The 24,900-nt window shown below is 37.5% G+C and overlaps 1 protein-coding gene across 1 annotated transcript in view; it reads left to right on the top strand.

Annotated features, from left to right (window-relative positions):
• The window catches only part of LOC118221204 (cytidine monophosphate-N-acetylneuraminic acid hydroxylase-like), a 53,879-nt gene that overhangs the window by 6,349 nt on the left and 22,630 nt on the right, over positions 1-24,900 (top strand). The window lies entirely within an intron of this gene.

Here is a 24,900-nt window from a genome sequence, read left to right as displayed (position 1 = left end):
ACAAAGATCCAGTTTGGAAATAACAGAAAGAAAACCATACAAAGGTGAACATAAAATGTTACTGGCGTTTCTTACTCTCATGGCGCCATTTTGTCATGAAAATAGTTAGCACTAGCCCGCTAATTATTCTACACCATTTAGCAATTAAAACGTTCGGTAGAATGAACATCAGTACTCTTTTCAGTAATCATTTACAACATTAACATTACCTGCAACCATGAGTTCAGCGTAAGATGATATTGCATCAACCACTGGTAATTTATTTGTCTATGGGGAAACATTCGTTTCAGTTACAAATTAAATAGTATAGCTAACATGTGCATCTGATACGAATCTGGAATCCATTAAAATAGTGTGTGATGGAATGAATGTGTACTATATACGTGTCAAATATAGTCTTATGTCAATGTAGGTGTTCGATAGACTTTACGTTCATTTTAAATGTGTTATTATATTACTTTTACGGAGCACTACTGGAACGTGACTTACCACAGCGCTGGATCTCCATATCTGCGTTGGATTTCCGGTTTCCAGCGGCTTCTTTTAGCTATTCTATTGGACCAGTAGGTGTCGCTGGCTGAACACATTTTTGCAGGAATTTCACATAGAAGAACTGTCTATTTACAACCTGTTACACTATCAAACCTTCAATCAAAGTTATTTCTATAGCACACTTCTTACACAGAGGCAACCCAGTGTGCTTTACATAAAAAAAGCAAAAGGAACAACAAAGAAAGTACAAAGCACATAAAATATAATTAAAATAATAAATAAATAAAAATTTAAAAATTGGGAATGACTAGAGGTCTACTTCCAAATTAAAGTGCAGTAAGCATAGAGTGCAAGTTTTAGAGTTCAATCATAGCACATGAAAAGAGAAAAGTTTTTAACCTGGATTTAAAAATTGCTACATTTGGGGCATATCTAAGTTCTTCTGGCAATTTGTTCCAGTTGTATGCAGCATAGCAGCTAAATGCTGCTTCACCATGTTTAGTCGGACTCTGGGCTCTACTAGCTGACCTGAGTCCAAGGATCTAAGAGCCTACTCGTTTATGCTCTTTAAACATATCAGATATGTATTCTGGGCCTAAACTATTGAGTGATTTATAGACTAGTAGCAGCACTTAAAATCTATTCTGTAACTAACTGGAACCAGTGTAAAGACTTTATAACTGGAGTAATGTGCTCTGTTCTTTTCATACCTGGATAAAACTCTAGCAGCCGCATTCTGAATGAGCTGTAGCTGTTTAATGGGCTTTTTGGGAAGTCCAGTGAAGAGACCATTACAGTAGTCCACCCTACTGCAAAATAAAAGCAGAATGAGTTCTCTGGTTTTTTTGGGACACCAAACCTTTGATTCTGGCTATATTTCTAAATGATGAAGGCTGTTTTGGTGATTGCTTTGATATGACGGGTGAAGTGAGATCTGAATCTTTAGAATGCCAAGATTTTGGACTTGGTCTTTGGTTTTAGAGCCCGTGAATCAAGGTGTTTACTAATACTAATTCTCTTCTCTTTGTTGCCAAACACAATAATCTCTGTTTTGTCCTTATTTAATTGAAGAAAATTTGGCTCATCCAATAATTTATTTGCTCTGAACATTGACACAGTGAGTCTATTGGGTTATAGTCATCTGGTGAGAGTGCCAGATATATCTGTGTATCATCTGCATAACTATGGTAACTATGGCTAGGCCGAGGGCCAGAAGAAACATTGCTAACTCCACAGCTGATAAGCCAGACACTACTCTGATTTGGGACTCTATAGCCAAGCATGTAAGAATGGCAAGACTGAAATCTAACTATGGCTGACACATCTGTCAGAGAGCTAAAAGGACTGTTACCAGTTATCCTCTCTACACATCCAAGTAGTATGAGGATTATTATCACACTGGTTTTTGACATTCTGCGAAGGAAAACTGGCTCTGAGATCCTGAAAAAAGACTTTTCCCTGCTACTGGAAAAACTGAGAGACTGTCAATCGCAACATTTCATCTCAGGCCCCATTCCAACTTTGGGGAAAGGAATCAATCTTTAGCAGACTCCTTGGCCTGAATACATGGCTGACATCAGCGTGCCTCAGCCATGGGATAAAGTTTATTGACAATTTCAATATCTTTTGGAACTGTAAAGACCGCTTTAAACCTGATGGGGTTCATCCAAACATCACTGGATCCAGACAATCGGGGCCAACCTACGTCATGCTCTTGGGATGCCATACCAAACAAGAATGTGTGGATAAGAGCGAAGGACAGTGCACACACAGCAGACAGCCTGTATCACTCCCCCCTCACCTGACCCTCTGCTCCACATCCCCAAGGCATTCAGAGGATGTCTCTGTCCCAATCAGGGACCCAGTGACCCCTCCCCCCCCCCCCCCCCCCCCCCCCCCCCCCCCCCCCCCCCCCCCCCCCCCCCCCCCCCCCCCCCCCCCCCCCCCCCCCCCCCCCCCCCCCCCCCCCCCCCCCCCCCCCCCCCCCCCCCCCCCCCCCCCCCCCACCACCCTCCCCCATCACCATTCAAGGAGTTAGTTAAAGCTGCCACGCTGAAGCCAGTCAAATGGATGAACTATTAAACAGCAATAACCACAGACATCATCACTCAGGTGATGAGACAGATGAGACAGACCCCTTCCTTAAACATACCGGTGATGGGCGGACACGGTGGCATAGTGGTTAGCACTGTCGCCTCACAGCAAGAAGGTTGTGGGTTCGGATCTCGGCTTTGGGCCTTTCTGTGTGGAGTTTGCATGTTCTCCCCGTGTTCGCGTGGGTTTACTCCGGGTACTCCGGTTTCCTCCACACTCAAAGACATGCATGTTAGGTGCGCTCCTGCAGGTGCCCTTGACCAAGGCACTGGCCTCAGAACAGGAGTTGGTCCCCGGGCACAGCACAGAGAGGCAGCTGCCCACTGCTCTTAAGTAAAACTAGGATGGGTCAATGCAGAGGACAAATTACCCCACGGGGTTCAATAAAAGTATATCTTATCTTATCTTATCTTAAACAGCCAGTGGCATGGTCAAACACATCGTAGCAATCACAGACCATCTGGTACCTGTCTCAGTAATCTTAAATTTGTCAATGTTCAGCCACAACCAGTCTCCTTTCCTGTCACAGAATCCCTACAGCTGAATTAGCTGTCTTTAATGTCAGATCATTGGCTAACAAATCCTTTTTGGTTAATGATCTGATAATTGAAAATAATTTGCATTGTATGTTTTTAGTTGAGACTTTGCTAAACAGCACTACTGGTGTAGCAACGCTGATAGAATGATAGAGGCTTGTCCTCCAAACTATAATTTTTATCAGTCAGTCAGGCAAAACAGGAAGGGAGGAGGGAATGCAGCCATTTTCTCTACACAGTTTGTGTATAATGACATTGACCTGGGTGAATTTCCATCATTTGAATATCTTGCTCTTGAGCTCAAAGCAGAATTGTCAGTGCTCATCATTACATTATATTGGCCACCAAGATATTCATCACTATTTCTACCAGAATTCTTGGAGCTGATCTCACTTGCTATCTCTAGGTATGATAGATTAATCCTGAATGGAGACCTGAATATTCATATTAATAAAAAGAATGACTCCAAAGCTATGGAGCTTGTGAATTACTGGACAGCTTAGAACTCACTCAACATGTAAATGAAGCCATTCATCAGCGCGGTAACATTCTAGACTTAGTAATAACAACAGGATTAAACATTGATAATGTTTCAGTAGTTGAGTGATCTATTTCTGACCATCACTGAGTGTTTTTTGATGCCAACCTAATCTTAACAAAGACTAAAAGGGAATTTTTGGTTCAAAAGAGATTCCTAGATGGCAAGGCTGAAGCAAAGTTCTCCAATATTATGAGATAATTTGAGCCATACAGTTATGACTGCTCTTTAAATGACATGGTTGAAAATTTCAACAATACCCTGTCATCTGCTTTAAATACTGCTGCTCCACTAAAGGGTAAAAAGAGGCTGACTGACAGAATCTCCCCATGGTTAAACAATATCAGTGTTAATGCGATTAAGAGAATCTGTCGGGCAGCTGAAAGAACATGGAGGAAAACTAGGCTCACAGTTCACTGTAATATATACAACGAAGCCATGACTGCCTATAATAAAGCAATACGTCTGGCAAGAAAGGATTACTTTTCCAAGATTATTACAGAGAACACTGGAAACTCTAGAATATTATTCTCCACTATTGACCAGCTACTCAACACTGTCCCCACCCCCCCCCCAACCCCACCCCGCAGTACTCTGCATCAGAATGTAAAGAACTTGCATTGTTCTTCAATAACAAAATAACTTCAATTAGAGCCAGTATTGCTGCTGATGTAAACACAGATGATCTCAGCAAATCCTGTAAAAATGATGTAACCATGGGAAAATTCACCTGTATTACATTAACTGAGCTCTGCAAGACTGTCACTGAGTGTAATTCATCCACCTCATGTATTGACCCTGTACCGACAGCATTTTTTAGGCGGGTGTTCAACAGTGTTTCAAGTCATGTCCTGAAGATTATAAATACATCTCTTCAAACAGGCATCTTCCCAGATGCCTTCAAAACAGCTGTTGTAAAACCCTTACTAAAGAATCCCAACCTAGATGGTAATGCGCTGACCAGCTATAGGCTGATATCCAACCTTCCATTCATTAGTAAGATACTTGAAAAGATAGTTTCAGTGCAAATAAACTCCTTTCTTAAAGAAAACAATATCCTGAAAGAATTTCAGTCAGGCTTTAGAACATACCACAGCATTGAAACTGCTCTTACTAAAATAATCAGCGACCTCAGACTAAACTCTGATGATAATAAGGTTTCAATCCTTGTCCTCTTAGACCTAAGCGCAGCGTTTGATACGATTGACAATGATAGTCTAATCAATCGTCTTGAAAAGTTGGTTGGTTTTTCTGACTGTGTGTTAAACTGGCTCAAAACATACATCATTCTCACTATACATGTTGCCATTTGGTGACATCATTAGAGAGTGTATGTTTCCATAGTTATGCGAATGACACGCAATTGCTGCTGCAGCTATGAACTCCATTACTACCTGTCTTTTGGCAATAAATAAATGGATGAGCTATAATTTCTTAAAGTTAAACGAGGACAAAACTGAAGTCTTACTAGTCAGCCCTAAAAAAAATGAGAAATTCTGTTTAATAATCTGGGGAAATCAACTCCCTGGATTAAATCTGAGGTTACAAGTCTTGGTGTCATCTTAGATTTAGATCTAAGCTTCAAGTCCCACATTAACAATGTGATGAAAACATAATTTTTCCACCTTAGAAACATCGCTAAAGTACGGCCATTCATAAATCAAAAAGATGCTGAAAAACTGATTCATGCCTTTATTTCAAGCCGACTCGATTACTGTAATGCACTTTTCACTGGCCTCCCAAAAAAAAAAACCACTGAGAGACTTCAGCTCATTCAAAATTCTGCAGCTCGGCTGTTAACCAGAACCAAGAGGACAGAGCACATTAGTCCAGTTTTAGCTGCTCTGCACTTCCTGTAACATTTAGAATTGATTTTAAGGTCCTCCTCCTTATATACAAAGCCCTTAATGGGCTAGGACCAAGCTACATTGCTAATTAACTATTTGCCTTCAAGAACACTGCGATCATCTGCTGCTGGTTTATTGGAGGTTCCCTGCAACAGTCGAAAGAAAATCGGGGAGGCAGCCTTTGTCAATTACGCCCCAAAGCTATGGAACACATAACCTATAGAGATCAGGAAAGCCAGCTGGCTAAATATTTTTTAAGAGAAAACTAAAAACTTATCTATTCACTTTAGCCTTTAACTATGACTTTCCTGATACTTTTTGGCACTTTGCTTCGCACTTTTGGCACTGCTGCACTCCTTTTAAAATGTTGTATTTTACTTGATTTTATGCATTCTATGTATTCTATTTTTTAACCTTATTATTATTATTATTATTATTATTATTATTTAGTGGGTTTTATTTTATGTATTCTATTTCCCTGTTTTTATGTTCATTCTATGTCTATTTTCATGTGAAGCCCTCGGTGCATGTAATTTCTTTATTGTAAAGCACTTTGAGCTTGTATGAAATGTGCTATACAAAAAAAGTTTATTATTATTATTATTATTATTATTATTATTTCCCATGAGTTCGCAATGACTGGAAAACTAGTCAAGCTATTGGGAAGTTACACCTTGGCGGGGGCATGCCCCATACCTATATAGCACCGAGAGACACCAGCCAAATCTTCACCTACACGACCCAATCAAAAACTCGCATACACACGCAAAATACCCATACCTTTTTACTCTGAAACATTTCCAGTTTAAATAGCTAGTCTGCCTGTGGCCTAGTGGGCAAGGTTACAGTCTTGGAAACATGGGGTTGTAGATTCAAGCCCAGCTAGGAACACGTTTCTTTAACCTGCTTTTACCGTCACTAATAATTGTCTACTAGGCTACTTCTCAGTTATTGCTTTTGCACCATATCTACCCGCCGTTCACCGAACGTATACACTGCATTATGACGTACCGTCTGCACGTTCAGTTATTAACCGGCTACAATATTGCAAAGCCATATGGATTCAACGGGAGCTCTTCTGTGCTTACTGGCCTGTGTTCTTCTTTACATTACATTACATTACAGGCATTTAGCAGACGCTCTTATCCAGAGCGACGTACAACAAGTGCATTGGTTCATGATGTAGAGGTGCAAAAGAAACACTAGAGTGAAGTAAAGATCGTAGTGCCAGAAGTGACCACATCGATCAGGACTCCAACCCTGTAGAGTAAGCTGTTCAGCAAGCAAGAATCCTACCAAGTACAAACTAGCACTGGAATCACATCTAATCACACCTAATCAGACAAAAACAATCCTGCCAGATACACTAACATAATCATATTATCCTAACTAGGTACAGTGAGCTAAACTATAGGCTAGGGAGGGGTGGGGAGAGGTGCAGCCTGAAGAGATGAGTCTTCAGTCTGCGTTTGAAGGTGGTGAGATTCTCTGCTGTTCTGACCGCCACGGGGAGGTCATTCCACCAGCGAGGGGCCAGGACAGACAGCAGACGGGAGCGGGAAGTACAGACGCGAAGAGGGGGAGGTGCCAAGCGTCCAGAGGTGGCAGAACGGAGAGGTCTGGCTGGTGTGTAGGGTCTGATGATCCTCTGGATGTACCCTGGTGCTGACCCCTTAGCTGCCTGGTATGCAAGCACCAAGGTCTTAAATTTGATGCGAGCCATAACAGGCAGCCAGTGGAGGTCAGTGAGCAGGGGGGTGACATGGGAATGTCTGGGGAGGTTGTAGACCAGACGTGCTGCAGCATTCTGGATGAGCTGCAGGGGTCTGATGGCGGATGCTGGCAGACCAGCCAGTAGTTAGTTGCAGTAGTCCAGGCGGGACAGGACCATCACTTGAACCAGGAGCTGGGTTGCGTAGGTGGTGAGTAAGGGGCGGATTCTCCGGATGTTGTACAGGAAGAACCTGCACGTTCGACTCATCGCCGTGATGTTCTGGGAGAGGGACAGTCTGTTGTCCATCACCACTCCAAGGTTTTTTGCGGTGGGTGATGATGACACCACAGTGTCCCCTAGGGAAATAGAAAAGTTGAGAAGGTTAGAGGATGGAGCAGGGATGAAGATCATCTCCGTCTTACCTGGGTTCAGCTTAAGATGGTGGTTATCCATACAGCTCTGGATGTCCCTCAGGCAAGCAGAGATGCGAGCAGAGACCTGAGTGTCAGAGGGCGGGAAGGAGAGGAAGAGTTGGGTGTCATCGGCATAACAATGATAGGACAACCCATGGGCAGAGATTACAGGACCAAGAGATTGGGTGTACAGGGAGAATAGGAGGGGACCAAGGACAGAGCCCTGGGGAACTCCTGTGGCAAGGGGGCGAGGTGCTGATACTGCACCAGCCCAGGCGACTTGGAAGGAGCGACCGGACAGGGACAGGTTTGCTAATGATATTTCACGCATTGCATAGCTATGTAATGATGGTGCACTAACAAAGTCACAGACTGGTAAACCTCCGGTTGAAGGATTGAATCCCGCCTCGTCCTCAGGCAGATAATTTCCTCTTTTACACTAACATTTCCTTACGCTTATATTTGCTTTACCAAAAACTCACTCACGACCACCCATGTGCATTTCATGACGGCAAATGTATTCCTTTTATTAAAAAGTTACACCAGTTCACCACTGTGCCATTTCTACTAACTATATTTCTTCACTTGGCTACCGTACAAAACCTTCTTATCAGCAAACGCAACGTATCTACATTCATGTTACCTCGCCCTGTTCTCTATCTAGCCACATACGAACAATTACTGCTTATGTACGTTCTGCAACTCCCCATTAAAACATTACATTTAAAATCATGACTCACTCATAATTATAACTACTAGTACTGAACATGAGAAAAGCACATCAGTGCAATAGATTTCTCATGTGACTTAACACTCCACTTTAATGACTAATGCTTTATACCGACTGTTATATATACCATTCGATAAGGAATTTAAGCTCGCTCATGGTCACTTCATTTACTTCGCACTATAGTCTGTGATCATGTCAACCTTCACCTACATGCCCATTCTGCTAAAAACATATTGTTTCAATATTCATATTGAGGAAATATTGGGTAGCATTGCTTTGAAATACATCTTATTCAATTTCGGTGAGGCAAGATAGCCTATATTGTTTGTAGTAAGTAGCCTACCGTAACTTCATTTTGATATCAATACTTTTAATGGCAGGCCTGGTTTTTGACAGTCTTAATGAATGAGTTATAGACAGTGTATGTCTTGTATGTGTGAGTAACTTGGCATTTTTGTACGTTGAAAACGTGTTTTTTATGAGATCAAACTTACTAAGTGTCGATTGTCCCTTTCAAATAGACGAATAAATAAATAAATAAATAAATAAATAAATAAATCCGCGAATTTTTCAGATTTTCCGGGACGTGTGTAAACCCCGAGCAAGTAAACCTGCTGAATCTGCAGGGCAGTAGCAACCAGAAGCTAATTTTACTGACGAGATAACAAAGATAACTAGATAGGCTATTTCCCAAAGTGATGCAAAATATTATTGAATATGTTTCGCCCCATTTTCGCACGTTTACAGGCAGTGACTAGTTATATTCACCACTCCAAGTTTGCCAACTGACTGGCAGAACTGCCTCTATGTGCGCGGCAAATCGTGTACCAACAAAGTCGTTGTAATGCTAATATGTCGCTTTTAATTGTCGCCCATTTCCATCCGATCCTAATGTGCATTGTAGGTCAAGGTACAAACCTCTCCCACTGATATAAGATCTTGTGATTGTTTTATTATCTGTGATGTCAACTGACTGGAGAAACGAGCAGTACGGGAAAAGGGGGATTAGGTTGTTTTTTTTTTTTTTTTTTTTTTTTTACCACGGTGTTCTCAGCCATATCTAGAAGAATATGCTACTTTTGACTTGTACAATGGGAGATCATCATGTATCGTCGGAAATTACGAATTAAAAATGTTCATTTTATACCCGAGAGTGACCAAAAATGTATTTATAGGTTTTGTATGGGTACAACGCCTCTGCACACACACGCGCCCACGTAGCCTACACACAAACAAATATACAAACACAAGTTTTAATGTCGGGAAAAAGGTGTGTGAATTGCCTATGGCGGGGCTGGCCGGACCCGTTTATGAATGCTTGCAGTGCCAGTTCCTTTTATTAACCCTCAACCCTCCTTTACGCTGATTCACAACTGCCAGGCTTCCAGTATGTCTCAAAAGTATTTCTACTACACTCCACAAAATACTCAGATTCTGCCTAATTAACTTGTTTAATCATACAACGTAAGGTAGTTAACGGCTGTAGCTAATCATCGTGATCCGGTCTTTTTTTTTTTTTTTTTTGCTTTTTCATAGAAAATTTGTAATTTATTGAAACATTGGTTTTATTGAAATTTTAGCTAATTTGTTTAAAGTCTCCTACAGGGAAATGTATAAGTGGCTGATACGCCCCATTCAAAAGAGACTCATTGACGATGACTGTAACGTTAATGAGAAGAAACGTTTTGTTTTATCCTACGGTTTTCTGTCTAGCAGCCGTGAGCACTTTACCTATACTATGCAACATTAATAAAGCCTTCTATTATGTCACTTTCACTATGCTTATTTCACTATGCGTTATCCTTTCATTAAGCTTTTAGGTAGCAAAACATGCATGGCTATTTTCAACCGTTTAACAATTAATTGTCATTTTATTCTTATGAGAATGTTGGAAATGGTTCTACATATATATACTATATAGAAACCATTTTGTTGAGAGTTTATATGTATAAAATGTTTTTTATAAGCTTATTTATAAGCTTGTTTATAGCCTATGTATAATCGTCGCATAATGACCACTAACCATGAAGGCGCATACTTTTATCATTTGTCTACAGACTGTATTAAATAAATAAATAAATAAATAAATAAATAATAAATAATAAATGCTTAATTCACAATCTGTACTCCTACAAATGTAAATCTTTCAGGCTTCAGGCAAATACAGTTATGTTAATTTTTCAGGTTTCCGGTTTTTTTGCAAAGCCAGACCTAAAGTAAACTTTTCAAAGTGTATTTTTAAAATGTCACGCTGATGCAACCGGTTGGACCACTGAGTCAATTGTTTGAATTCCATGTTGAGTATTCCATGTTTAGATTGCGTTTGTTTGCCAATATATATAGTATATATATAGTATATATGGTGTGGGCAGTTTGCCAACTGCCCACACCATATATACCATTCCCACTGCCTCGTTTGCCTTAGTGATTCAAGTGACAGGACACTATTGAACACGAACATTTTTTGAGGGAGGCAAGTAATATCACTATTTATTATTCTACAGATTCTTGTTTCAAATTCTACCATTTTAACTAATATAGTTAATTACAAGGTTAAATTAGACTAAATTAGGTAATAATGTGTTAGTTTAATAGCCTAATTTAAAATGCATTTAAACAAAAGTTTAAGAACTCTCTAGATTATGCTTGATTGTGTGTAATTACTGGATGGGTGTAGTAATGCTTTATATTCGTATAACCGTATAAATATTAGTCATGATTTTAAAATGTATGATCAATTACATTACATTATATTACATTACAGGCATTTAGCAGACGCTCTTATCCAGAGCGACGTACAACAAGTGCATTAGTTCAAGGTGCAGAGGTGCAAAAGAAACACACTAGAGTGAAGTAAAGATCGTAGTGCCAGAAGTGACCACAGATCAGGACCCCAACCCTGTAGAGTAACCTGTTCAGCAAACAACAATCCTGCCAAGTACAAACTACATTACATTACATTACAGGCAGACGCTCTTATCCAGAGCGACGTACAACAAAGTGTATAACCATAACCAGGAACAAGTATGACGAAACCCCTAGAGAGAAGTACCGGTCCAAGTGCAGGGAACAACCGCATAGTTCAAACTAGCACTGAAATCATTAGCATTAGCATCAATACCTAATTACATCATGGAGTGCACTTGAAATGTTGCAGTATTTAATTGAAAAGAAAAAAAAACCCATTACCTTAACTGTTGAAGATAGTCCGTCACTTGTGCAGGGAAGAAGAAAAAATCGACGAAAGACAGTTTACAGAATTTTTAGATACAGAATATTTTTGTGTGCGCGTGTGTGCGCGTGTGTTACGGGTAGTGTCGATAAGCTTATCGTTCGGGGCGGCAGTGTGGTATAATGGCTGAGGAACTAGCTTTGTAATCTAAAAGTTTTTGATTACAATTTTTGTACGTTGAAAACGTGTTTTTTATGAGATCAAACTTACTAAGTGTCGATTGTCCCTTTCAAATAGACGAATAAATAAATAAATAAATAAATAAATAAATAAATCCGCGAATTTTTCAGATTTTCCGGGACGTGTGTAAACCCCGAGCAAGTAAACCTGCTGAATCTGCAGGGCAGTAGCAACCAGAAGCTAATTTTACTGACGAGATAACAAAGATAACTAGATAGGCTATTTCCCAAAGTGATGCAAAATATTATTGAATATGTTTCGCCCCATTTTCGCACGTTTACAGGCAGTGACTAGTTATATTCACCACTCCAAGTTTGCCAACTGACTGGCAGAACTGCCTCTATGTGCGCGGCAAATCGTGTACCAACAAAGTCGTTGTAATGCTAATATGTCGCTTTTAATTGTCGCTCATTTCCATCCGATCCTAATGTGCATTGTAGGTCAAGGTACAAACCTCTCCCACTGATATAAGATCTTGTGATTGTTTTATTATCTGTGATGTCAACTGACTGGAGAAACGAGCAGTACGGGAAAAGGGGGATTAGGTTGTTTTTTTTTTTTTTTTTTTTTTTACCACGGTGTTCTCAGCCATATCTAGAAGAATATGCTACTTTTGACTTGTACAATGGGAGATCATCATGTATCGTCGGAAATTACGAATTAAAAATGTTCATTTTATACCCGAGAGTGACCAAAAATGTATTTATAGGTTTTGTATGGGTACAACGCCTCTGCACACACACGCGCCCACGTAGCCTACACACAAACAAATATACAAACACAAGTTTTAATGTCGGGAAAAAGGTGTGTGAATTGCCTATGGCGGGGCTGGCCGGACCCGTTTATGAATGCTTGCAGTGCCAGTTCCTTTTATTAACCCTCAACCCTCCTTTACGCTGATTCACAACTGCCAGGCTTCCAGTATGTCTCAAAAGTATTTCTACTACACTCCACAAAATACTCAGATTCTGCCTAATTAACTTGTTTAATCATACAACGTAAGGTAGTTAACGGCTGTAGCTAATCATCGTGATCCGGTCTTTTTTTTTTTTTTTTTTTTTGCTTTTTCATAGAAAATTTGTAATTTATTGAAACATTGGTTTTATTGAAATTTTAGCTAATTTGTTTAAAGTCTCCTACAGGGAAATGTATAAGTGGCTGATACGCCCCATTCAAAAAGAGACTCATTGACGATGACTGTAACGTTAATGAGAAGAAACGTTTTGTTTTATCCTACGGTTTTCTGTCTAGCAGCCGTGAGCACTTTACCTATACTATGCAACATTAATAAAGCCTTCTATTATGTCACTTTCACTATGCTTATTTCACTATGCGTTATCCTTTCATTAAGCTTTTAGGTAGCAAAACATGCATGGCTATTTTCAACCGTTTAACAATTAATTGTCATTTTATTCTTATGAGAATGTTGGAAATGGTTCTACATATATACTATATAGAAACCATTTTGTTGAGAGTTTATATGTATAAAATGTTTTTTATAAGCTTATTTATAAGCTTGTTATAGCCTATGTATAATCGTCGCTAATGAACCACTAACCATGAAGGCGCATACTTTATCATTTGTCTACAGACTGTATTAAATAAATAAATAAATAAATAAATAAATAGAATAAATAAATAATGCTTAATTCACAATCTGTACTCCTACAAATGTAAATCTTTCAGGCTTCAGGCAAATACAGTTATGTTAATTTTCAGGTTTCCGGTTTTTTTTGCAAAGCCAGACCTAAAGTAAACTTTTCAAAGTGTATTTTTAAAATGTCACGCTGATGCAACCGGTTGGACCACTGAGTCAATTGTTTGAATTCCATGTTGAGTATTCCATGTTTAGATTGCGTTTGTTTGCCAATTTCAGGCATGTACTGCCCACACCATATATACCATTCCCACTGCCTCGTTTGCCTTAGTGATTCAAGTGACAGGACACTATTGAACACGAACATTTTTTGAGGGAGGCAAGTAATATCACTATTTATTATTCTACAGATTCTTGTTTCAAATTCTACCATTTTAACTAATATAGTTAATTACAAGGTTAAATTAGACTAAATTAGGTAATAATGTGTTAGTTTAATAGCCTAATTTAAAATGCATTTAAACAAAAGTTTAAGAACTCTCTAGATTATGCTTGATTGTGTGTAATTATCTGGATAAGAGCGTCTGCTAAATGCCTATAATGTAATGTAATGTAATTACTGGATGGGTGTAGTAATGCTTTATATTCGTATAACCGTATAAATATTAGTCATGATTTTAAAATGTATGATCAATTACATTACATTATATTACATTACAGGCATTTAGCAGACGCTCTTATCCAGAGCGACGTACAACAAGTGCATTAGTTCAAGGTGCAGAGGTGCAAAAGAAACACACTAGAGTGAAGTAAAGATCGTAGTGCCAGAAGTGACCACAGATCAGGACCCCAACCCTGTAGAGTAACCTGTTCAGCAAACAACAATCCTGCCAAGTACAAACTACATTACATTACATTACAGGCAGACGCTCTTATCCAGAGCGACGTACAACAAAGTGTATAACCATAACCAGGAACAAGTATGACGAAACCCCTAGAGAGAAGTACCGGTCCAAGTGCAGGGAACAACCGCATAGTTCAAACTAGCACTGAAATCATTAGCATTAGCATCAATAACCTAATTACATCATGGAGTGCACTTGAAATGTTGCAGTATTTAATTGAAAAGAAAAAAAAACCCATTACCTTAACTGTTGAAGATAGTCCGTCACTTGTGCAGGGAAGAAGAAAAAAATCGACGAAAGACAGTTTACAGAATTTTTAGATACAGAATATTTTATGTGTGCGCGTGTGTGCGCGTGTGTTACGGGTAGTGTCGATAAGCTTATCGTTCGGGGCGGCAGTGTGGTATAATGGCTGAGGAACTAGCTTTGTAATCTAAAAGTTACAGGTCCCCTTGAGCAAGGTACTTAACCTGCTTCAGTATATATGCGATGCGATGTAAATGGGTGTTATGTAAAAGATATCTAAGAAGTTGTGTAAGTCACCCGGGATAAGAGTGCCTGTTAAATATAATGCTGTAATGTTACGAAATGAGCGTATAATTACATATTTAGGCATTTCTTTACTTTGTTGGGGAATCCGCCTGAAAGTGACAGTAACACAACAGCAAATTTAGCGACACATCAGCTATTTGTGAACAGAGCTATGAAACTGGATGTGGATTATGGTGAACAAATTAGACTTACACAGAGGAAAGTTTAAAATAAATAAAAAACAGCATAAATAAAAAGAAGAGATAAAAAAGACACCATAAATAGGTGCGTATAAGCAGTATTATCCAATTGTGCACATTGATTTCTCATGCAATATTCAGCCATTTCATAACCATTTGCAGTCATGCATATGATCTCACAGGAATTTTAATAATTGCCCTCAATAACATCTATGTATGATAGGGGTAACCAACAGGTCGATCGCGATCGACTGGTCGATCTTCAAAGCCTTCACTGTCGATCCCTAGCATTTTCGCATTTTCTAAAAAAAAAAAAAAAAGTTTTTTCATGTTCTGGTTGGTTGGTTGTTTTAACAAGCTTTTTAGACCAAGCTCTGGCTGGTTTATTTGAATCACGCATAGGTCATATGTTATCTTACAATCTCGAATTGGTTATTTGATACGCTGATGTCTATTGAATGGCTGCATACAATTGTGGGTGGGGTTAAAAAAAATCACGTAACGAGGGTCGAGGAAGTAATAACGTTAACGCTAACAGTTTGTACAGCATGCACAATATTTAGTTTCTCAATTCAATGAATAATATTCACATTTACAGACCTTATCATGTTAGTCCTGTAGTTTTATTTTTACTTTTGGAAGCCAAAATAAACATTGACGCTGAATGCACCGTAACTAACATAACAACATAGATATAGCTGAGGGTTTGGTGAAAAAGAAATCACGTAACAAGGGTCGAGGAAGTAATAACGTTAACGCTAACAGTTTGTACAGCATGCACAATATTTAGTTTCTCAATTCAATTAATAATATTCACATTTACAGACCTTGTCATGTTAGTCCTGTAGTTTTATTTTTACTTTTGGAAGCCAAAATAAACATTGACGCTAAATGCACCGTAACTAACATAACAACATCGATATGGCTGAGGGTCCAGCGAAAAAGAAATCAAAAACGTATTATTTCCCCCCGGAATGGGAGCATGAATTTCTTTTCACGTCAGCGAATGAGAAGACTATATGCCTCATATGCCAACAGGCGGTAGCATTGCCAAAACGTGGCAACCTGGAGCATCATCATGCTACCCATGCTAAATTCAAAGACTCATATCCACTCAACAGCGCATTAAGATAAAAAAGAATCGACGAACTGAAAAGAGGACTAAAAGCACAGCAGTCGCTTTTCATCGCGCCTACAGCAATAAGCAAGGTAGCTACAGAAACGTCCAGGTTACCGCCTGTTTGCATATGAGGAATATTAGTCATTCAGCGTCAATGTTTATTTTGGCTTCCAAAAGTAAAAATAAGACTACAGGACTAACATGACAAGGTCTGTAAATGTGAATATTATTCATTGAATTGAGAAACTAAATATTGTGCATTGAACAAATACTGTAAATATGGATATTATTCATTGAACTGAGAAACTAAATATGAATATTTTGCATTGATCAGGTAGGCCTACCATAAATATTAATATTATGCATTGAACATATAACTGTGCATAACTGTCTTTCTTTGTGTGTATGTATGCACGTACATAGAGCCTGTCATAACAGAAATTGCAAAAATAAATATGACGGTGAACAGTCTTACTCGTGGTGAATGGGTTTCAATTGGAAGATATCGGATTGGTAGATCTCGGCTTACATTTTCGAATAAAAAGTGATCTTGGGCTTGAAAAGGTTGGTTACCACTGATGTATGAGGTGTATACATGACAAAACTCGAAAGGCAATATACAACACCATTATGCAGCTTGATTTACACAACAGTCGATGTTAGTGCCTTACAATTCGTTCCACCGCATGCACGCGCACAGGCACACGCACCCTTTATACAACCGCCGGGAAAGAGCTACCTGGTCCCATGCTTTATAATAAGCACACATCCGGTTGGTCTTTATAGGCAAATTGCTTTGTAAAAGCTTGCCTGTGTGTTAACAGGGTAGCAAGCCATGAGACAGAGCAAACACCAGACCTGAACCCCCAAATAGCTGGAAGATGAGGTAAAAACTCCCAGTGCTGAGAAAACCCTCAAACGGTGGAGATGATATATATTTATATGCATTGTATGTAAAAAATAATTCTGGTAGCAGAACCTGTCTTGGGCTTTTCATTTCGTTGTTTTGGTTAGCGTTTTGGGTCAGGCAGTAAGCGAGTAGAACTTTAGGATCTGGAAGCTTTTTTCATTTGAGGTAAAGAATTAGATAAGTGTTTTTCCCCCTTAAGATAGTTGAATGTTCTTTCGGTTGTTTGTGAACAAAGAAATGTTAATATGTTCAACTCGGTGCGCAAACTTTGAGGAACTATACAAATAGAATATAAATGAATTGAATTGAACTAAAGTAAGTAGTGGGGTAAAATCGTAACGCCGCATCTAATCTCCATTTAAACTCCTATTAATTAACGCAGAGAGAGAGAGAGAGAGAGAGAAAACAGCACACTGACATAAGCTCCAGAACCACATAATGTATTTGTTCACTACTAATTAATGAAAAATGAACCTGATATTATTGTATTATTGTATTTGTACATCATTATTTCATGTTAACTACATTATTTAATGCCAATTCATTTTGACATAAAGCACATTTGTTAATCATGAACTAATTATGCTTTTAGCGCATGTCTGGATAATAATAATAATAATAATAATAATAATAATAATAAATATAAGCACACTATGCCATAATTAGAGGAAATTCCAGAAGAGAAGAGAAAAAAGCTGTTGAAATATATCAGGCTGGAAAACATTACAAAGCCATTACTACGGCTCTGGGACTCCACCAAACTACAGCGAGAGGAAAAATTATGGTGAACACTTGGAACAGTGGTGAATCTTTCCAGGAGTGACCGACCTTCCAGATTTTCTACGAGGATGCAGCGACAACTCATCCTGGAAGTCACAAAAGATCCAAAAGAACAGTTATTGCATTAGTTAATCCGTAATATACTATATTAGTTAGTAATATAGTGTATTCGTTAATTAGTATTATAGCGCATTAGATAATTAGTAATATACTACATTAGTTAATTAGTAATATACTGTATTAATCAATTAGTAAAATACTGCATTAGTTAATTAGTAATATATTGTATTAGTTAATTAGTAATATATTGTATTAGTAAATTAATAATATACTGTATTAGTAATTAATTAGTAATATGCTGTATTAGTTTATTTGTAATATACTGTATTAGTTAATTATCAATATACTGCATTCATTAGTAATATACTGTATTAAAAATTAATTAGTAATAAACTGCACAAGTTAATTAGTAATAGTAATATACTGCATTAGTTAATCAGTAATATAGTGTATTAGTCAATTAGTAATATACTGTATTAATTAATTATTAATATACTACATTAGTTAATTAGTAATATAGTGTATTAGTTAATTAGTAATATACTGTATTTGTTCATTAGTAATATACTGTATTAGTTCATTTGTACTGTACTGTATTAGATAATTAGCCATATACTGCATTCATTAGTAATATACTGTATTTGTTCATTAGTAATATACTGTATTAGTTCATTTGTACTGTACTGTATTAGATAATTAGCCATATACTGCATTCATTAGTAATATACTGTATTAGTAATTAATTAGTGATATACTGCATTAGTTAATTAGTAATATACTGTATTATATAATTAGTAATATGCTGTATTAGTTAATTAGCAATACAGTGCATTAGTTAATTAGTAATATATTGTATTAATTAATTAGTAATATACTACATTAGTTAATTAGTAATATACTACATTAGTTCATTAGTAATATAGTGTATTAGTTAATTAGTAATATACTGTATTAATTAGTAATACATTGTATTAGTTCATTAGTAATTTAGGGTATTAGCAGAAGCACAGAAAGGGACATGGGGCAGACTTGAGTTAGGAAGCTCATGAAAGCAGAATGCTGGGTTTGGTTCAGGTTGAAGGACAGTCACTACCTGGGGGATTAGGTCAGGCAGCTTGAAAGCAAGGGATTCCAATGATGAACCCATGCACTTTAGTAGCATCCATTTACAGTGTGACTATTCCTCCACCGACTTTAGTATCACCCCTGTACAGTGTGACTATTCCTCCACCAAATGTAGTATCACCCCTGTACAGTGTGACTATTCCTCCACCAACTTTAGTATCACCCCTGTACAGTGTGACTATTCCTCCACCCACTTTAGTATCACCCCTGTACAGTGTGCCTATTCCCCCACCCACTTTAGTATCACCCGTCTTGGGCTTTTAATTTCGTTGTTTTGGTTAGCGTTTTGGGTCAGGCAGTAAGCGAGTAGAACTTTAGGATCTGGAAGCCTTTTTCTTTTGAGGTAAAGTATTAGATAAGTGTTTTTCCCCCTTAAGATAGTTGAATGTTCTTTCGGTTGTTTGTGAACAAAGAAATGTTAATATGTTCAACTCGGTGCGCAAACTTTGAGGAACTATACAAATAGAATATAAATGAATTGAATTGAACTGAAGTAAGTAGTGGGGTAAAATCGTAACGCCGCATCTAATCTCCATTTAAACTCCTATTAATTAACGCAGAGAGAGAGAGAGAGAGAGAGAGAGAGAGAGAGAGAGAGAGAGAAAACAGCACACTGACAGAAGCTCCAGAACCACATAATGTATTTGTTCACTACTAATTAATGAAAAATGAACCTGATATTATTGTATTATTGTATTTGTACATCATTATTTCATGTTAACTACATTATTTAATGCCAGTTCATTTTGACATAAAGCACATTTGTTAATCATGAACTAATTATGCTTTTAGCGCATGTCTGGATAATAATAATAATGACAATAATAATAATAATAATAATAATAATAATAATAATAATAATAATAATAATAATAATAATAATAAATATAAGCACACTATGCCATAATTAGAGGAAATTCCAGAAGAGAAGAGAAAAAAGCTGTTGAAATATATCAGTAATATACTGCATTCATTAGTAATATACTGTATTAATAATTAATTAGTAATATACTGCACAAGTTAATTAGTAATAGTAATATACTGCATTAGTTAATCAGTAATATAGTGTATTAGTTAATTAGTAATATATTGTATTAGTAAATTAATAATATACTGTATTAGTAATTAATTAGTAATATGCTATATTAGTTTGTATGTAATATACTGTATTAGTTAATTAGCAATATAGTGCATTCATTAGTAATATACTGTATTAATAATTAATTAGTAATATACTGCACAAGTTAATTAGTAATAGTAATATACTGCATTAGTTAATCAGTAATACAGTGTATTAGTTAATTAGTAATATACTGTATTAATTTATTATTAATATACTACATTAGTTAATTAGTAATATAGTGTATTAGTTAATTAGTAATATACTGTATTTGTTCATTAGTAATATACTGTATTAGTTATTATTTAGTAATATGCTAAATAACTAATGCAGTATATTGCTAATTAACTAATACAGTATACTGTATTAGTTAATTAGCAATATACTGCATTCATTAGCAATATACTGTATTAGTAATTAATTAGTGATATACTGCATTAGTTAATTAGTAATATAATGTATTATATAATTAGTAATATACTGCATTAGTTAATTAGCAATAGAGTGTATTAGTTAATTAGTAATATATTGTATTAATTTATTAGTAATATACTACATTAGTTAATTAGTAATATACTACATTAGTTCATTAGTAATATACTGTGTTAGTTAATTAGAAATATACTGTATTAATTAGTAATACATTGTATTAGTTCATTAGTAATATACTGTGTTAGTTAATTAGAAATATACTGTATTAGTTCTTTAGTAATAAATTGTATTAATTAATTAGTAATATACTACATTAGTTAATTAGTAATATACTACATTAGTTCATTAGTAATATAGTGTATTAGTTAATTAGTAATATATTGCATTGGTTTATTAGTAATATATTGTATTAGTTCATTAGTAATAAATTGTATTCGTTAATTAGTAATATACTGCATTAGTTAATTAGTAATATACTGTATTAATTAGTAATACATTGTATTAGTTCATTAGTAATATACTGTGTTAGTTAATTAGAAATATACTGTATTAGTTCATTAGTAATAAATTGTATTCGTTAATTAATAATATACTGCATTAGTTAATTAGTAATATACTGTATTAATTAGTAATACCCTAAATTACTAATGAACTAATACAATGTATTAGCAGAAGCACAGAAAGGGACATGGGGCAGAGTTGAGTGAGGAAGCTCATGAAAGCAGAATGCTGGGTTCCTCCACCGACTTTAGTATCACCCCTGTACAGTGTGACTATTCCCCTACCCATTTTAGTATTACCCCTGTACAGTGTGACTTTTCCTCCACCCACTTTAGTATTACCCCTGTACAGTGTGACTTTTCCTCCACCCACTTTAGTATCACCTCTGTACATTGTCACTATTCTCCACCCATTTTAGTATCACCTGTATACAGTGTGACTATTATCCCACCGCAGCCATTGGCCTGAGTTTGGTTCAGATACATGTAGCCTTCTGATGTAGCCCGGTTAAGTGCATAATAATAATTATAATAATACATTTATATTGCACTACAAAAGTTATACAGTGCTTCACAGAGAAAATATTTAAAACAATGAACAAATAAAATATTAAGAATATTTAAGAGCAAGTGAGAAATGAATAAGAATAATAAACATAATGACATCAAATAAAAATCAAGATTAAAGACAACAGAGAAACAGGTGAGTTTAAAAGGTGAGTTTTCAAAAGCTTTTAAATGCAGTACAGACTCTGTCCGTCTTATAGTTGAAGGGAGGTTGTTCCATAGGGTGGGTGTTGACTATGCAGAGAATGCATAGTCGCCTTTTGTAGCACATCTGGAGTGGGGCACAATGAACAAATCTGTGCTTGAAGATCTACGTGCTCGAACAGGGAGGTACAGTCTAAGTAATTCCATAATATAAGGTAGAGCCAAAGCATGCAGTGCTTTAAAAATAATGAGAATTTAAAAATCTATAATTTATTCTAAATCCAACAGGCAGCCAGAGCAAGGAATCTAATACTGGGGTGATATGAGACCAGCATGAGGTTCTAATCTGAAGTCTAGTGGCAGAATTTTGAACCTCTCGATATTGCAGAGACACTAAGGCATGAAGATAAGGAATTGCAATAATCAAGACTTGAAAATATAAAAGAATAAATAATTTGCTCAGTAGCTTTCCTTGAGAGAACAGATTTGATTTTTTTGAGTAATGTTTCTTAGCTGGAAGGAACAAGATTTTACAAGGTTTTTGAGATGTAGATAAAATTTTTATAAGGATAAATAAAACTCGGGTCTTTAGAGGAGGATTTTATATAAGCCTAGAGTGCATCAGTGTACTTGCAGATATCACTATCACTATCAAAAATCAAAACCGTCTGAGTTTCGCTGGATGATGTTATGAGACATCCAGTCTGTGATGGCAGCCAAACAGTCCTATAAAATGGCCAAGTTGTTTTGTAAGTTTGGCTTAACTGATAAATACAGTTATGTGTCATCCTCATATCAATGGTGCGAGCTGCAGCTAATCTGTTGAATTGTATGTCTCAGGGGAAGCATCCATCCATCCATTATTTTTTATTTAATCTTTACTTACTCAGGGTAGGTTCGCTCTTTTGCAGGAACGCCCTGCTTCACACTCGTACACATTCACACCTGGGAGCTTCCCAGTACAACTGCAATGCTCTATTGTTGGCCACTGAGCAGCTCCATTGGAGGAAGAGAACATTTTTAGCCAATTAAATCAGGGTATGATTAGGTGGCAAGTTTTTGTGAGAGTAGATCTGGGATTTTAGCCAGGACACTGGGGAACCCCCTACTCTTTCAGAATAGTGTCATGGGATCTTTAATGACCACAGTGAGTCAGGACTTCAGTTTAAGGTCTTATCTGAAGGACAGCATCTCCTACAGCACAGTGTCCCCGTCACTGCACTGGGGCATTGGGGTTTATTTGACCAGAGGCAAGATTGCCCCCTGCTGGCCCACCAACACCACTTCCAGCAGCAACTCAGTATTCCCTGGTGGTCTCCCATCCAAGTACTAACCAAGCCCACACTTGCTTAGTTTCAGCCAGCCGGCAGGAGCAGAGTGCGTGGTGGTTTGGCTGCTGGAAATTTTATCTATACCCGCTTATCCTGAGTAGGGTCGCGGGGGGTGCTGGAGCCTATCCCAGCATGCATTGGGTGAGCCCAGGGGAAGCATATAAAGAGAAAACAATATAGGTCCCAAAATCGATTCTTGCGGAACCCCGCATGTCAAATGGGCAGAAGAGGATACTCAGTCTCCAATAGAAACATTAAAACATATGTTTGTTTAGTAGGAGAAGAACAAATCAAAGGCAAAACCACAGATACCAACCCAATGCCTGAGCCTATCCAGTAAAATGGAATAGTCAGTCGTATCGAATGCAGCGCTTCAACCAAGTAGCACTAAAACATCACCAGCATCCGCGGGCATAAGGACATCATGAGTCACTCTAAGCAGAGCAGTTTCAGTACTGTGCAGCTGGTGGAAGCCTGATTAGAATTTATCAAAAGTGTTATTACTATCTCTGGAACCTTTTCAAAACTCTTAGATCCAAAAGGCAACTTAAAAATTAGTTGATAATTAGAAATGACAGATAGATCACGCCAGGTTTCATTAAAAGAGTCTGAACCAAGGCTTGCTTAAAAACATCAGGAACACAACCAGAGGTTATAGACTCATTAATGATGCCAAGGAAGATGGTAGTGCATCCAGAGAAAAAGGCACATATGAGATGCATTGTCTGATAATTGTTGCAGGGTAATGGGGACAAGAAGCTGGTAAATCAGAGCTAGCTGAAGGTGGGTAATAGTAGATCTGATAAGTCTTATCTTGTCAAGAAAATGAATACGTTTTTTTGCAGCTGTCAACAGAGGGGAGTACAGAGTCAGGGTTGACAATTTAAATAAAAACCTTGAATTAGAAACGATAAGATCATTGAGGACGGCAGATATCACCTACTTAACGTTTGTGCTAAAGGGGGCCAATATTTCATCATAATTGGACTGGAAATTGAGATTTGTTCCACTTGCGCTCAGTGGCTCTACATTGTATTTTCAGTATAGTGTTACGAAGTCCATGAATATCGCAGGTATACATAACTGGGGTGGCCTCCGTTGGGGACGGACTGTGTACAGTCCATGTACACAGCACAAGCCTGTCCAGTGCGTCACAATTGAATAGTCCACTTGTTTACTGGAGAAAGCTGGGAGATTTGTTTCAGTGCTGCATTTTATTTCTCCCTATTGGATACATTGTGTGCATGCATCTCAATAACCACACACACCCCTTTTCATCATCTCATTAAAGATGAATTTCTGTACATTCATGCTGTGGCTCTTATCGGACAAGCCTGCAGAGATTCAACAGCCCTGAACAAATCACAATCCCTACCATCTATTACATACGGATACCGTCATTCATCCACGGGTGAGGTCTGCAATGTTCTGGTTATAACAGATACTGCCAAACCTAGAGCTGCTGCATATCGTAGTCAAGGGGTTTTGCCAGGTCTTGTCTAGGCAGAGAAAGTCAAGTCTATTGTCTGAGATAAACTCACCGAATAGAAGACTTTTATTGTTTAGGGCAGTGGTCTCAAACATTACAGGCATTTGGCAGACAAACCCTGGTCCTGGAGAGCTACAGGGTCTGCTGGTTTTTGTTTTCACCTTAAAATCAGCACCCAATTGAGACCCAGGACACCAGGTGAGTTGAGTTAAAGGGGAATTGCACATTATAACACTTCTGGGGTTATTTTCACAACTACCCAGAGTTTTGTGTGCATCCCAGACGGTTTTTAGGTTGCTTGCTTCAATATTTA

The sequence above is a fragment of the Anguilla anguilla genome, chromosome 2 (genome assembly GCF_013347855.1).
Source record: "Anguilla anguilla isolate fAngAng1 chromosome 2, fAngAng1.pri, whole genome shotgun sequence".
In the NCBI taxonomy this organism is placed as follows: Eukaryota; Metazoa; Chordata; class Actinopteri; order Anguilliformes; family Anguillidae; genus Anguilla; species Anguilla anguilla.
The sequence above is the reverse complement of the archived record's forward strand: the minus strand, read 5'-3'. Positions and strand labels throughout refer to the sequence as shown.